We start from the raw sequence: 17,081 nt of genomic DNA on the forward strand, positions 1-17,081 counted from the left end.
CCAACTGTCCAGAGATACATGTTGGTTGCAATAATTTTGTCAATTATTATTTTTCCTTGATTTACTAAATATTTTGGGGTTAACCATTTCTTTTATTTTGCTTTTTGTTTGTTTCTTTGATCAGTAAATGAGGAGGAGAGGATATGAATGAGGCAAAATTCAAGTGGATTGTGTATTCTGGGTGCAGTTGATTTGAAAAAAAACATAGAGAAGTGGGTCTTTAATTATTGGCAAAATAATCATAATTTAAAATTTGTTACTAAAGTCTCATGTTCTTTGATATACTATAAATTATTGAGAAATAAGGATAATAATAATGTATATATACATGTGTGTATATGTAAGTACATATATACACACACACATATATATAATCACCTTATATATTATCTCTTTTGATTTTTATTTAATATTTCTGTGATATCTTCCTTTTGAAGAGTTTAATAGACCAAATAGAAATCTACTCATTCTCACTATATGATGACAAGTAGGGATAAATAAATATCATCATTCTTTGTCACTGGTGAAAAGAGAGGGGGAGGAAGCAAAAAAGAAAAAAAAAAAGTATTTGTCATTGGCTTCACAGCTGAAATACAAATGTAGCTTCATTCATTTCCAAATCAGTGTTTTTTCTAGGTGACTATTTAAGTTAAAAAGATGGAATATATCTGAAAACATATAAATAACCCAATACAGTGTCTGTAAAACCAAATGCTACTTTTAAGGGCTAATAAAAAGCAAGTTTCTTGGTGAAATTCAAAAGTTGGTTGCTACAATAAAATAGATTATTGCCACTAAAAATGCTCAGAATTAAAAGAATTAAAATCTAAATTTATAAGTTCAGGATACATATGGCAATGAGTAAAAAAACTGAGACTATAATCTAAAGATTATATTTAGATTATAACTGCTATGGATTATGCCAATAGGTTTAATGTATAGAATTATGTATAGAGTTAACTTTTAAAACAAGATGAAGGAACTAAAATAATACATATGTGTGTGTGTGTGTGTGTGTGTGTGTGTGTGTGTGTGTGTAAATGAGCTGTTGTCTCCAGAAACTGCAGATCACTCTCTGGGAGGAGATCTGCTGTCTCAACTGGCACCAACTCTGACCTCATATAGAGGCTTCTCTTCCAGAGAGCTGCCCCAACTCTGACCCAGACAAGACTCTCTCCTTGCTCAATGTTGCTTCTTTTATCCTTCCAGAGAATTGGCGTGGGATAATGCAAGGGCTTCTAGGAAAAATTACTTCAACCAATAAACTTGCTTCTTTTAAACATGCAAGCTCCTCCCCAAGAATTCACAAGTAAAACTCCCAGTAAAGGCGGGAACTAGAGCTTAGCACCTAGTAAGAATCTAATATCTCATTATCTCATTAGCACTTAGTAAGAACCTAATAGATGTGGACCTGTAAATGTGTTAGGAAAAAAACATAAAAACCTATGTATTGAGGAAAATAAGAGACCTTGCAATAGATCTGTGTTAAAAAAAAAAAAAAAAAATTAATAAGAGTTTATGTTTTTGTAAAAATAAAACCTGCAATGGAATTTTTTTGTATGATAGTCTCATCTGATCCAAATATCCAAATGTCAAAAAAAAAAATTAAAGAGAGAAAATCAAATAACAGGAAATAAAGGAAATTTAGAAATTAGAGCATAAGCTTACTAGTTTTTTTAGAGTAACTTATGAGACCTCAGATGCATCTGTAAGACATTGTATAGCTCTCATAACAAAGTGCTGGTGAAAAATAAAAGATTGATATCCCTAGACAAATTATATTAATAGACATTTGTTATCTACCAATGATATATAATGTTCTCTAGTAAGAACTGAAATTATATCAGATTTTTATGACTTTAAAATGGAAAAATCAAAGTTGAAAGGAACAGACAGGACTATGATTTTGTGAGATTGCAGCCAATTGAAGTCATAGTATAGCTTGTTTCAAAAGAGCCTACATAATCAAAGGCAATTTAATGTAAAAAGTTGTCTTTTAAACTGTATTTCAATGAAATCCATCTTATCAAACTACAAAGTAGAATAAGGCCCATTCTTTTAAAAGGGAGGTCAAATTTTCGGTAGACAGAAATAATGTCTGAAGGATACATTTCACATCCTTCAGTATCTCAATATTACAAGGAACCATGATTTCATTATTATGAGTACTGCTGCCATGAATGCAAAATAAAAAACCTCTATGCCTCAGTAAAGGAAGTTCATGAATTTCCACAGGGGATGGGATCCTGGATCAGTGATTTAATTTGTATTCAGAATTCCCACATAAAAAAAGCTCCTCCTATAATACCTTCTCTACTCTCTGTACCTTTTACAAAAATTTAGAAATTTTTCTAGAGCACTAGGCTAAACTCCAATCCAGGTCATTCTCGTTTCAAGATCAATTCTCCAGCCAATATATAACACATTTTATTCAGATGATGGCAAAATTCTGCTAATTAGCCTCTAAAATTATATTATTTCAGTTGAGAAGAAGTGATTAGGTAACTATTCAACTTGTATTACCTGGAACAGATTTCTTTTTCAGAAATAAGTTATAGCTTCAATATCATGAAGGGGCATCTAAGCATGGCACTGATCTATCATGATTTATATACACATTCATGCCTTTCTGTATATTCTCGAAAAGCTAAAGGTAACTGAGTTTTAAAAGGCTTGCTTGAAGAAACTAATTCACTTAGGTTCTACCATCATTTAAAAAACAACAACAACAACAAAAAAAAAACTAGTACGCTCTTAATAATGACTACAATCTGAGTGTCATTCAGCAAAGGAAAGAGATATGTACATATCTGCACATGTAAATCGATACATGATACAGATACACATATAACATCTATACATACCAATTTGTTATCCACGTACATATATATACAATCTGCATGTATATATTTAATGTGTTTACACCTAGGTACATTTATAAAGGCATAAACATTTGTATATGTTTTTGTGGGCATTTTTGATAAGGAATACAAAGGAAGAATGAATTAGGCACAGAGTTGTTCCAAAAGAGGTTTAACTTAAGTTTAAATAAGCTAACTGGTTTAACTACAGAAGCATTAAGAGGAAGGACATGCTAAATTTACTTTGGTAAATTGTCAAATTTTTTTTTAATAACTCCAAACTTCTCCCTGAAAAATCATTTTTATTCAGTCAGTTAATATTACCATAAATTATGTTGCAATACTGTTTTAAAGGACTTAAAATGAATATAACTAAGTGAATGGAAATTCCATTGTGGTAGTGAGAAACCAGTAACATAAGAGATAACTAGAATAATAGATGGAGTCATAAATAAAAAAAAAAAATAAAACAACCTATGATTAAAAGATAGATAGACTGCTTGCAAAACAAGGATAATATATAACACATGGACAGCCTATGTATTTTACAAGTATCTTTGTGATGTTATGGGGGAATCAAGAAAAGCACCTAATATATTAGATGATCTCTTTGTGAATTTATAAGAAGAAATGACTCACACAAGATTGGCAAGAGTAAATATTAATGATATATACTGTTAGAAGGGATTTGTATCTCAATAAAATCATAGAACCATTTGGGTATGAGTGTTTTTTCTAGTAAGTGAGACTAAATGACTATAAATCATGGTTGTCATAATTTTCTTCAAAGAATAAGTATTTTAGAAGTAATAAAGGTTGTAGTTCATTACCAATTGAGAATCACATACCAACAGTTGCATGTTCTGTCTTCAACAGTTTATGATTTTAAAAAAATATATTATTTATAGTGTTCTCTTGGGGTGACAAAGAAAAGAAAATTTAAGGGATAATCTTCAATTGAGGAGTGGCTGAATAAGTTGTATTGGAATGTTATTATGCTAAAAGAAAGGATGAGCAGGATGGTTTTAGGAAAAAACCTGAGAAGATTTATATGAAGCAATTCAAAATGAATTAAGCAGAACCAGGAGAAAGCTGCACACAGTAAAAGCAAAATTGTAATGATGATCAGCTGTGAAAGACAGTGTTTCTGATAAATACAATGATCCAAGACAGTTCTGAATGCCTGAAATGATGAAGCCTGAGTGGAGATTGAAACATATATATTTTTTTTTACTTTATTTTTCTTGCTTTTTCTGGGCAACATGGCTAATATGAAGATGTTTTGCATGATTTCACTTGTAATACATACACACACACACACATATATATATATGTGTGTATATATATATATATATATACATATATATATATATATATATCATATTGCTGATGGGAGATGGACTAAAAGAGGATTCAAAAATCAATTTTTAAAATGAATGTTAAAAATAATGTGTTTTAAAAGATGAAAAATTATAATTTCTATTTGCTAATATAATATCTCAAGGTAAGCCTAAATAATGTATTTTTATTTGTATTGTTTCAAATAAAGTTTCAAAGGAGTAGCTTTTTTTTCTACTCTTCTTAGTTTTAGTGACAAAGTTCAAATTTACCTAATCCATCTCATGTGAAGGGTTGATTTCACTACTATATTTTCTTTTGCATCATTGTTGTAGTTTGAAGATGGTTTGTTTTTTTGTATTACTTCCTTAAGAGATAGATCTACAGCTGCCTCTTACCCCTAATTCTGGCTACTTCTCTCCCATCCCTCATTGCATAAAATATATTTTTTATAATTTTTTTTGGTAGGTGCTGGACGGTTTCAAGTCTGCTAGCAAAAATAAAACAGTTGCTGTAAGGAGATATGTTGCTCAGAGGATAGGGAGGAATATCATTGAGTTTTTTTTTTCTCTTCAGATATTTTAGCACTGCTCAACTATGCAAAGTTACCTGCCTGATATCCATGTAATTACTCATCTCCAATCTCTGCTTTATTCTCTTTTCTTTACCCTCTTGATATTCTCATAAGTAGGTTCCTTCCCTAATGGGACTACCATTCCATCTTATTCAGGAGTTTCCAAGGTTCTAAGGCAGAGGTGGGGAAACTCCAGTCCACAGGTCATATAAGGCCTTTGAAATCACTTGCATAATCAATCACAGGCCATCTATGAGCTAAAGCTAGATAGAACAACCTCCCATTGATTTAGTTATACAAGATGATAATTCTGTATGGTCTTCTAATGATGTTATAAATATCCAAATGATCCTTTACAGAGAAAACTCCCACCTCTAGGAGTGTTTTCTGAGTATTCCCTCCCTTCCACATACCCCTCCAAGCCCACACAGGACTCTCTCAGTGTAGCACTCCCAACAAATATACACATATTTTCATCCTCCTTGCAATCTAAGCAATTCAAACCACACTTTGTCTGGGTGCATCAGATCTTTTATTGCCTGTCACTCAATCACCATTGAAAATCCCATGTAAATATTTTGTAAGAGCAGATATAATTATTTTTGTAAATATTTTTTTCAAATAAACCTGTGTTCTTTTTAAAGAATAGTTTTCTAGATATTAATTTTCACAGGTTTTATTCAGGTTTCATTTTTGTTTATTGTTTTACTTTCAGGATCTATTGTAAAGATGTTCAAATGTTTGCTGGCCTTATTTTTATAGCAGTATACTGTTGTGTTCAGGATGTGAGGGTTATTAAAAAGAGGAAAACTATGTGTATATGGCCTCATGGAATGGAAGGTATTCTACTGGGGAATTTCCAGGAGTATCATTAGAATAAGATATGGTTACAGGGAAACAAATATATAATGTGATACTTAAAAAAAAAAATGCTCAAATTCACTAGAAAAAAAACAGGTGGATATAAATGAATAGTCATAGTTTTCTTGAATAATAACAATTCATTTTTGAGATACAGTGAAAAGAGAAAGCTTTATCTCTCTCAAGCTCTCTGAACACACTTGTCCAGCTTGTTATTCATATCTACAAGTAGAAATCTCCTTGACTTTATATGAGTAGGACAGGAAATCTTGTTCCCTGTCTGGTAGTTGTTGAACAAAGCTACTTCACCCTGTGTCTGCCTTTCACTGTGTCAAGCAAATGAGTGTTCTTCCACAAACAGATGAAAATAAACCTGCTGGTGCCTTTTGAATTCTCACAAACCAGGCTCCCTTCTAGTTCCCCAAGTGTGCAGCTGTCCTCTTATCCTACTGATTTCACTGAATCACAGTATGACATTTTTGATATTATGTACAAGATTAATTTTTTTTTTAATTCTTGTTCATATGCCACATTTTGAAGCAAATTTATTTTTTAAATAGTAATTTTTTCTCAGTAATAGAGATGAACAGTTACTAGTTAAATCTTTTCATATATTTCCAGTTTGGTGGGGAAAAGAAAGTTTAAACATATGTAAATTTAACTACATAGTACTGTGAGTTGGATGTGGGAGGGAGTGGTATTTAAAATAAATCATGTACATTCTTCGCTGAGAGAAATTACTATTAATAACCAATTTTGGAAGATCTAGAGTGCCCCTCTTTTTTCTAAAGTTTTAAATTTAGAAGTTCAGTCTCCTGAAGGATATAACTGATAATGAAATTAGAGTCAGATTCCATCCATATGGGGAAGCCATTATGCCCTACTCAAGTTTAGGTGGGGATAAATTTTTTAAATGTATTGCTCAATTGAAGATAACTTAAGAAGTAAAGGGCATAAAGTTTAGGTCTAGGCCTTTACTGCAATATTCATTCTGTCATTAATTCTTAACCACTCAGAATTGATTGCCACCTTAGAGAATTCTTGTTTTCTAATGAGTATATAATCAATGAACTTGCAGTCATGATTGTCATTGATCTAAGAGATAACCAAATCATCATCCTTTTATTAATAAATATACTGGCAATATTAATAAAATGCTAATTATCCAGAAATTATGTCTGATGAACCTTTTTTAAATGTTACATCTTAACCTAAATCTAACCTAAACGTAAAACATTGGTTAATTATTGTCCTTTTCAAAAATTATGCACAACTATAGAACTTCATTTTTTATTAGACAATGAGGAAGTAGATATCCACACAAAAATGACCAAGATGATGAGAAGTTTTGAATCCTTGCCAGAGGAAAGATTATTAATGGATTAGAGATGGTTAGTCTGGAAATGGGAAGAAGAAAGTTATAATTTTTTTTCACTTGCTTAAAGGATTATCATATAGAAGTAAGATTAAATGTATCTTAATGTATCATAGTTTCTTTTTAAAAAATTTCTGCTATTCATGTTGTAAAGGAAAACACAAACAAGAAAAAAACAAGAAAAAAATAAGATATATAAAAACTATGCTTCATTCTATATTGAAATTTCCATCAGTTCTTTCTCTGGAGATGGATAGCGTCTTTCAATATATAAATTTTTCAGGTTTGTCTTGGATCATAGTATTGCTAAAACCAAGTAATTCACAGATGATCAGTATACAGTATTGCTGTTACAGTACACAAAGTTCTCCTGGTTCTTCTCATGTCACTTCCCATCAATTCATGTAAGTCTTTCCAAGTTTTTCTGAGACCATTCTGTTTATCATTTCTTATATAACAATAGCATTCTATCACAATCATATAAAATATCTTGTTCAACCATTCCCCAATTGATGGACATGCTCAGTTTCCAATTCCACTAAATGAGCTGTAATAAATATTTTTACATATGTAGGTCCTTTTCGTTTTTGTTTTTGTCTTTGAGATATAGACTTAGTAATGATATTAATACAAATTCAAAGAGCAAAAATGGGAATTAACCAGTAAAAGCTACAGGATATCAGATACACCTTTAACTTAAAAACATTTGTAGTATTAGAGTTACCCTGCTTAGGCTTCAATATTTCAATAAATCCGTGATCCCAACCCATTAGAATTTCTAATTCTGGATATTTTTGTCTATGTCTTAACATAAATCTCTACAGAGGATTTACTCAATATGCTCAAAGACACCCTCTGGAGTTTTGCTTTTTTTCACGAATACCAGTACAATATTCAGGTAGTCCTCTAGTTTTCTTTTGGTCTTGAACTTCCTGACCAACCTACCTCCTTTTATAGTCATACAAAACATGACTTTGATAATATCTTTTATACATTTTTGTCCGCATACCATCACAATCAATATGCTACAATTTTATTATATTCAATACAAATATTTGCTTTTGTCTTTGGGTCATTTGCATTGTGATTCCTGTGACAGACTCACCTTTCTTCACTCCTCTTATGCATTGGGAAGAAGGTGCGAATGGCATTGTAAAGGGGAGATGTCACTTTTTTGAGCCTTTTCTACTCAATTTATTTTGTTTTTCTCTGAGTTTCACAATATGGAAGTAGCACTGGATTCTAGTTGTTTTCTGGAAGATGAAATAAAGACAGAGTGGTTGCATCAAGACAATGATTTATTTAGCAATTCATGAGGTTGTAAAAGCAATTCCGGTTCAAGGCTTTTAGCTTTTGGTTCAAGAAAGACACAAAACCTTGGTTTCTACACAGTTCATTTATAGTTAAAAGGTTAAAAAACAAAACACAGGGATTGAGCCACCTTTTTCCTTATAAGGAAAGAGGATCAGGAAATGCTGAAGTATGTTTGTGGGGTAATCTTATGACTTTATTGTGATCAGATAACTTACAAGTTAGAACTTACTTTCACAAAATAACTGATAAAGACAAGATGGATTTTCTCATGCTATTTTTAATGTAAATGATCAAAGTTTTCCAATTTACAGTGCATTAATTAGCATGATTTGTCTGCACCTTCCTTTTATGTTTTCTTATTGTTGTTGTTGTTTTTTTTTCTTTCCCCCTTCCTTCAGGTCTTTCCTGCTACAATTTGTGATCCTATAACTCTTCTTTTCTAGCTTGTTCTTCACTATTTCATTATGATCAACTAACTGCCAAAAACTTTTCCTTTTCTCTATTTCTCCTTTTACCACTTCTAGAAATGTCTTTATCACCCCCTTCTTAATCTCAATCCCTTGTTCTTTACCCTCTTCAGTCTTTCAAGAAAACCTTTTTCAAGTAAAACATTTAGCATCAGTTTTTTTTAGAACTTTCTTTTTGCTCTAACATCTTTCTCATTTCCCACAATTTCTTCTCCACATGGGCTGAATGCTTGTAATCCTACTCACTCACTCTTCAATTTCTCTTCCTGGGTATCTTTTTATCATGTTCCCAAGGTCAGGCATGTCCAATTGACTTTGATGGTGGTAGACACTGCTAATTTTACTGCTTCTTATTTTGCACAATAGTGATAGTTCCCTTTCAGTAATTCGGGACTATCTCATTGTAGCTCCCTGATAACTGACATGTTTGCATAGAAATGAATGCATAATCTCGTATCCATAGAATCTCCACTCTGCTACTAAAAATTCCTTGCAGAGATTAAGGAAACTCATAAATTTAAGATGGTTTAAAAAAAACACAATTATATCTTTCTTTTCAGTAACCAAAAGTTAGCTTTTCCTTCAACTATGAATGTAGGCAGCAAACTAGAGCTTTAGTGCTTAAAAATAACTTGATCATCTATAGGAATTACATATATTTTATATAATATTATATTTATCTTAGATACCCTAAAATATCATTCATGCTTGTCACTACTTTGGCACAGCTATTGTAATTAGAAAACCTGCCACTTTATGTATTATGTTATACTTTTTAAAATTGATAACTATTTCAATACAGTTACTTTTGTAATGGTATACAAAATTGTTTTGAGAAAGAGTCCATAGGTTTTACCAAGTTTGCCAAAGGAGTCCCTGATACAAGAAAGATTAACAACCACTAGAATAGAGGCTTCTTCCCCAACAGAGCACAACTCCTGATCCTTGAATTGCCATTTGCATTCAGCTTTTCCAAAATTACACTAGGCCTCCAAACTTTCAATGATCTCTTACATTCTGCCTTTCTTCTCATTTTTTCTCTATTACAAACATGCTCTCCTTCAGTTTCTTTCTGTCCATTCAGAATTAGTCTCTCTGCTCCCTCTCATACCTCAGACTCTGACAGAGAAAGTGCATCCCAGTGCTTCTTAAACAAACTCAGCACATAACTGACCACTGTGAGCAGCTGTGTGCCCTTATCACTTTGCAGAATGTTTAAAGACATTCTCAGAGTTTATTTTTAGACACAAAACACAAAGCTTTTGAACCAAATTAAGATCAAGGAAAAATAAACAGTGCACAAAATTACAATGCTTACCTTAATTCAACAAATAAAAATAAATATTTGTTAAGTGCCTTATATAGTAAAGCATTGTGTTAGAAAAGGAAAAAATGTTCAAAGATCCTCTAGAGGAATGTGGTAAGAATACACATGAGAAAACAGAAGGTGAGTAGAATTGTAGGACAAAGAGAACATATAGAGAAACTACTTTAGACAAATCTGAAGAGAGGTAGAACAATTTTGACATGGGGAATGCATCAATCAAGGAAAACTGAATCTCGATGGGGAAGAAAAGGATTTTGAAAGAAAGAAGGAGCACATGCAATCAATCAAAAAACATTCATTAAGTGCTTACCACATGCCAGGCACGGTGCTAAGTACTAGAGAGACAAAGAAAAAAAAAATTAAATAGCAGAACCCACCTTTAAGGAAATTTTATTCTCATGGGTAAGTTAGGGAATCATTTCATTGCTACAGAGAATGTCAGGAAGAATAAACTCATTTTTTCTAACCAAATTATAATTTTTTTCTGCTTTTGGAATACTAGCAAGTTGCTAGTTTAAACTAGCAACTTGCTGTTTAAAAGTTGGTTAAAAGTTGCACTTGAACTTCAATCTTTCAGTCTTTTAAAACATTTCTTCATCCACAAATGCAAGTGCTAATGCAAGTACATTGCTAGTGTTCAGGAGTTCTGAGTTCTAATGGGGCTAAAACTTGTCACAAGTTTGGAATCTAAGTAGTGAGTTCCTTGGAGAGGAGAAGAGGGGAGCCTAAAGAGGAGGAAAATGGAGTAAGATTAGAAATAGAGTAGGTCAGAGCTTCCAGATTGGTCATTGCTTTAAATAATAATAATAATAATAATAATAATAATATTTGAAAAGGTTAAATTTTTAAAGGTTTAAATTTTAAATTTAAAGGTTAAATTTTTAAATTTAAGCATTGTGTGTTAATCATAATAACCTTGAAAGGGAGATAATGCAAGTTATTATTATTTCTCTTCTCTGGAGGGGAAAATTGAAATTAGAATAAATTAAGTGACTTTTGGATTGTAAGCTGCTTGAGGGAGGAAATTTCTTTGGCCTCTTTTTATATTCCCGTGCTTATTGATTGATTGGCTTCCTCTGCACCAAGAGTAAATATCTGTTAGATTTAGAATGGTCTGACAAGTCTATCAGTATTCAAAATTCACCTCATTGGAGATCTTCAAGAAGAGTCTAGATGGCCATTGTCAAATAAATTGTAGGGATACATTTCAGGCATGTTTTGAACTAGATAACTGCTAAGATCTCTTCCAACTTTAAAATTCTGTGATTCTGTCATCCGATTCTCCTGGCACCAAGCTCAGTGTTCTATCTGCTACATCATTCTGCCAGCTCATAATCTAAAACTGTCTTTTTAACCTGTTTTGTTTGTTTCTCCCTTAACTATGTATTTTTATTGCTATAACCTACTACTAATCACAAGCCTCTAACCCTGCAACCAGACCATCAACTGGAATGTCAAAACATCTTGAAAGAGCTTCATAAACATGTAAAGCTAAAGCACTCTGATAACTTTAGCTAAGCAAAATAAACTGAGGAAATTCTCTTCCCTAAACCTTACACATAAAGAAAAAAAAGAAAGCTTCAGGCATCTAAAAGGGAAACATTATTTCTTTTATAATTTCATAGTAAAAATTAATGAAGTTTGATTAACAAAAAAGGAATAAGGTTCTAAAAGAAAGGAGTCAGGAAATTGGAATGCACTTGCTAAAATAACCAGTGATCTAAATGTAAAACTTAGGTTGCCTCCTGGATCTTTTAGCCAGCAGAGGAAACAGTCATTCTTTCCCCTTAGATCAAAATCACAGCACTAGAAAGCAAAATAAACATTAGAAGGTCTCAGACATGGCTGCTCAAATATAACTCTCAGTTATTCTTATCTGAAATAAAAAAGACTTTGTATATTTTCAAGGGCCACATCAGCTTCATACAGTGAACCAACCTTTGCTCACCCTGCTTTGTATCTCTTGGAAATATGAAATGTCTATCAAAGTAACTTATCATAGCTTTTTTCTTTGTCTGAGATCTTCAGACAGGCACCTCTGGGGAGAAAATCCATGAGTCTTCAAAATTTTGATGAGTTTTTGTTTCTTTTTATTTTACTAATTTATGAAAGCCTTAGTTTTTTAAGATTCTCAATTTTCTAGATTCTGTTTAATTGGTGCATTACACTTTAACAACAGGAAGAAGAGGTAGTAAATTGGAAAATGGATTAGGCTTGGAATTAGGAGACCTGGTCCTCTGCCACCATCTGCGATGCTGGGACTATTGTTTGTCCTTTGTTCTTGAAAAGGATCATAACATCAGGAAGAAGATGTCACAACATGCAAGTGAATTGGATTTAAGTGAGAGAGGGATGTACAGTTGCTAGCTTCACTTTTTCCCTGAAACCTTTTAGGTCCAATAACTATATCATACAAAGAGATAGACAGACAGCTGGAGATGATTCTGGACATACTGGGATGTATTTTTTAAGCTAAAGTTTTTAATGAATCTCAGTTTGAGTGATGGAAATGAGCTAATAGTAAAACCTAGCATAGAAAGGAAGTTTAAATACCAACAACTCCAAATCTCTTTATTCCATAGGAATTTGAATTTCAAAGGATGAAAGTGATTTGCTCAAGTCACATCCATAGTTAGAGACCCTGAAATTGAATATAGGTTTTCTGTGTTTTATTCTTCTCTTATTTCCACTATGCAACTCCCAGTAACTGCTTTGGAAAAGCTCTGGACCTTAGTGTCTTTGCCTTGAAAGTAAGATAGTTGTACTGCATGATCCTGAGAATTCCTGTCAGCTTTAATATTTTATATTCTCTATAATGCCTATGGAACTATCATCTCTCTTATTTTTCATCTTTTACCCCTAGGTAGATAGGCAGCACAGTGTATAATATTTTGGACCTGAAATCAGGAATATCTGCATTTGAATCCTGCATTAGAAGTCTACTAACTCTGAGGCTCTGGGCATTTAACCCTTTCCTAGCCTCTATTTCTTCATTTGTAAAATAGGCTATGATTAACACCTACCTCATAGGGTTTTTTTGAATTCAAATGAATTAATATTTGTCAAGTACTAGGCAAACTTTAAAGTGCTGCATAAATGTAAGCTATAGCTATTACTGTTATTATAATTTATTTTAAAAACAATAGTTCAGAATGTAGTAATGGTGATAACCTTTCATTTTTCAATATTTTAATACTTTAAATTTCCATGATTCCCCTGGGTGGATAATCTGTCCAAACAGATTGGAGCCACTGTATGAAAAAGTTCACCATCCTTCTACCAATAGTCTTTCTGAATTTATTTAGACTGGTTTTGAATGATATAAATGCAGGGAATCATCCTGTTGGTAGGTAGACCTTTCTAGTTTTGTAGGACCCACTAGAGATTGTATGTTGCCAACACTATCTTCCCAAACGTAAAATCACTTAATCACTTCTATACTATGATGAAACAATGGACTAGTACATATATATATATATATATATATATATATATATATATATATATATATATATATATAAAGAATAAATAAATAAACAACAACAAAAGCACAAAATACAATGGATAGAGTGTTGGGTCAAATCAGAAAAACCTAGTGCAGACAATTTTTAGATGTGTGACCCTGGGCAAGTGACTTAATCTCTCAGCCTCAGCTTCTTCATCTGTAAAATAAGATGGTTAGACTTAGTACCCTTCAAAATCCCTTCCAGATCTAAATCTGTGATGCTGAGTCCTTTGTCATTTATTTGAATTCTGTCTACAAATAAACCTACATCTTCCCTATCTTTAAAAAACCTCACTAAAGCCTGTAAGCTCTTCAATTTATCACTGTTTATCTCTCCTATTCAGCTACATTCTTTGAAAAAGTGTTCCAAACTCAATGCCTCCTTTTCCTCTGTTTTCACTCTCCTTTAAAACTGGGCACTGAGTCTGACATCTTGGTTTACCCTTGTTACATAGATTCTGTCCTGGTCACTTGCCTATAGGTGAAATTTGTGATCTTGTACTTGAAAAATTACCCATTATAACTTTATTTTTGATTGCCCCACATTACTTGGTCTAGTTTTACTCTTCAATCATTGTTCTAGTAATTGTGAAAAAAGGTTTACTCTGTTCCTACTCCCACCCAGCTATCTTGTGTAAGTCTCCACAGTGACCTCTTTATTGCCAAATTGAATTGCCTTTTATTTCTCATCCCTCTTGACCTCTCTGCAACCTTTGAAATTGCTAAGTAGCTTCTCAGCTTAAATGCTTTCTTTTCTCTGGGTTTTTAATGACTTTTTGCTGTCTTAGTTCTCCTCCTACCTGTCTGTCTTTCTCTTTTTCAGTATCCATTGCTAAAATTTCATCTATGTCTGGCCCACTCATTTTACACACTCCTCAAGCATTTATCTTTGGACTTTTCTTCTTTTCTCTTTATGATATTTCAGTAAGTAATCTCATCAACTAGCATTGGTTTATTTAGCACTTCTATAGGTAATTCGCAGATCTATGTCTAGCCCTAATCTCTCACTTGAGTTCAAGTGATTTAAAAAACAAACAAAGAAACAAACAAACAAAAAAAACAACTAAATAATGGGCATTTAAATTGGATGTCCCATAGGCTTCTCAAATGCAAAATGTCTAAAAACAATTGATCATCTCTTTTCTCTTCCCCACCCAGTCCTCCAAACCTCCCCATCTTCTAAATTCTTTCATCATTGTCAATAGCACCAGAATTTTTCAAGTTACTCAGGTTCATAGTTTTCATATTATCCTCAATTCTTCATTCTCACTCACCTGACATAACCAATTATTTAGCAGATCTTGTTAGGTTTTTTTTTTTTTTTTTAAACAACATCTAGCATATATATTCTCTTCTCTCCATTTCTCTCCATTATCCTATTCAGGCCATTGCCATTTCTGGCCCATACTGTTGCAATACCCTCCTATTTTTTTCCCCCTTTTTCAAATATGTCCTTGCATTAACCAATTTTCTAAAAAGTTGCCAAAGTGATTTCCCTAAAGCACAAATATGATCTTGTTTCTCCTTATCCCTTTACTCAATAAATTCCAGTGCAAACCTATTATTTCTAGGATCAAGTTTGAACTGGTCAGCAGTTTCACAATTTCGTCTCTTCCTATCTTTTTAGTGTCTTTACCATATTATTCCCTTTAAATATGTTCTCAGATTCTACCAACCTAGCCTATTTTCTTTCCCCCATTCATAATGTTCCATCTTCCATGTAAATAAATGCCTTTGTACTTTTTGGCTTTCTGAAATACTCCATCTTTCCTCATTGTCATCTCTTAGAATCTTTGGCTTTCATCAGGATATAGTTCAAGTGCTACTTTTTGCAGAAGACCTTTTCCAGTTCTTCAAATATTAGAGTTTTTTCGCTTGAGAGCATAGGAATAAATGGACTATTCCTTAGAATAATCAGGAGCATATATTTACGATTGTCAGTAAGCATAATATGCAATAGAAATAAACTGCAACCTTTCCCAGTAAGATCAGGAGTGAAACAAGGTTGCCCAATATCACCATTACTATTCAATATAGTACTAGAAACACTAGCCTCGGCAATAAGAGCCAAGAAAGAGATTCAAGGAATTAGAGTAGGAAATGAGGAAATCAAACTATCATTCTTTGCAGATGACATGATGGTATACTTAGAGAACCCCAAAGACTCTGCTAAAATGCTATTAGAATGATTCAGAATTTTAGCAAAGTGTCAGGATTCAAAATAAATCCACATAAATCCTCAGCATTTTTATATATCACCAAGGAAAGTGCAACAGCAAGAGATACAAAGAGAAATTCCATTCCAAACAAATGTTGAGAGTATAAAATATTTGGGAATCCACCTACCAAAGAATAGTCAGGAATTATATGAGAAAAATTACAAAACACTTGCCACAAAAATAAAGTCAGATTTAAATAATTGGAAAGACATTCAGTGCTCTTGGATAGGCCGAGCGAATATAATAAAGATGACAATACTCCCCAAACTAATCTATTTATTTGGTGCTATACCAATCAGACTCCCAAGAAACTATTTTAATGACCTAGAAAAAATAACAAAATTCATATGGAAGAATAAAAGGTCGAGAATTGCAAGGGAAGTAATGAAAAAAAAAAAAAAAAAACTCAGATGAAGGTGGTCTAGGTGTACCTGATCTAAAGCTATATTATATAGCAGCAGTCACCAAAACCATTTGGTATTGGCTAAGAACTAGAACAGATTAGATACAAAGGACAAAAAAGGGTACATCTATAGCAATCTAGTCTTTGACAAACCCAAAGATACCAACATTAGGGATAAAAATTCATTATTTGGAAAAAAAAACTGTTGGGAAAACTGGAAATTAGTATGGCAGAAATTAGATATGGATCCACACTTAACACCATATACCAAGATAAGATCAAAATGGGTCCATGATTTAGGCATAAAGAATGAGATCATAAATAGATTAGAGGAACAGGGAATAGTCTACCTCTCAGACCTGTGGAGGAGGAAGGAATTTATGACCAGAGGAGAACTAGAGATCATTATTGATCACAAAATAGAAGATTTTGATTACATCAAACTAAAAAGTTTCTATACAAACAATACTAATGCAAACAAGATTAGAAGGGAAGTAACAAATTGGGAAAATATTTTTACAGTTAAAGGTTCTGATAAAGGTCTCATTTACAAAATATATAGAGAACTGACCCTAATTTATAAGAAATCAAACCATTCTCCAATTGATAAATGGTCAAAGGATATGAACAGACAATTTTAGGATGAAGAAATTGAAACTATTTCCACTCATATGAAAGAATGTTCCAAATCACTATTGATCAGAGAATGCAAATTAAGACAATTCTGAGATACCACTACACACACCTGTCAGATTGGCTAAGATGACAGGAACAAATAATGATGAATGCTGGTGGGGATGTGGGAAAACTGAGACACTAATACATTGTTGGTGGAGT

General features: G+C 32.5%; 1 long non-coding RNA gene across 1 annotated transcript in view; it reads right to left on the reverse strand.

Annotated features, from left to right (window-relative positions):
• The window catches only part of LOC141564939 (uncharacterized), a 173,331-nt gene that overhangs the window by 38,942 nt on the left and 117,308 nt on the right, over positions 1-17,081 (reverse strand). Inside the window, exon 2 of the long non-coding RNA XR_012488818.1 lies at positions 8,115-8,262. This is a non-coding gene — a long non-coding RNA (uncharacterized LOC141564939). The remainder of the gene's footprint in view (positions 1-8,114; positions 8,263-17,081) is intronic.

This window comes from Sminthopsis crassicaudata, chromosome 3 (assembly GCF_048593235.1).
Source record: "Sminthopsis crassicaudata isolate SCR6 chromosome 3, ASM4859323v1, whole genome shotgun sequence".
NCBI lineage: Eukaryota > Metazoa > Chordata > Mammalia > Dasyuromorphia > Dasyuridae > Sminthopsis > Sminthopsis crassicaudata.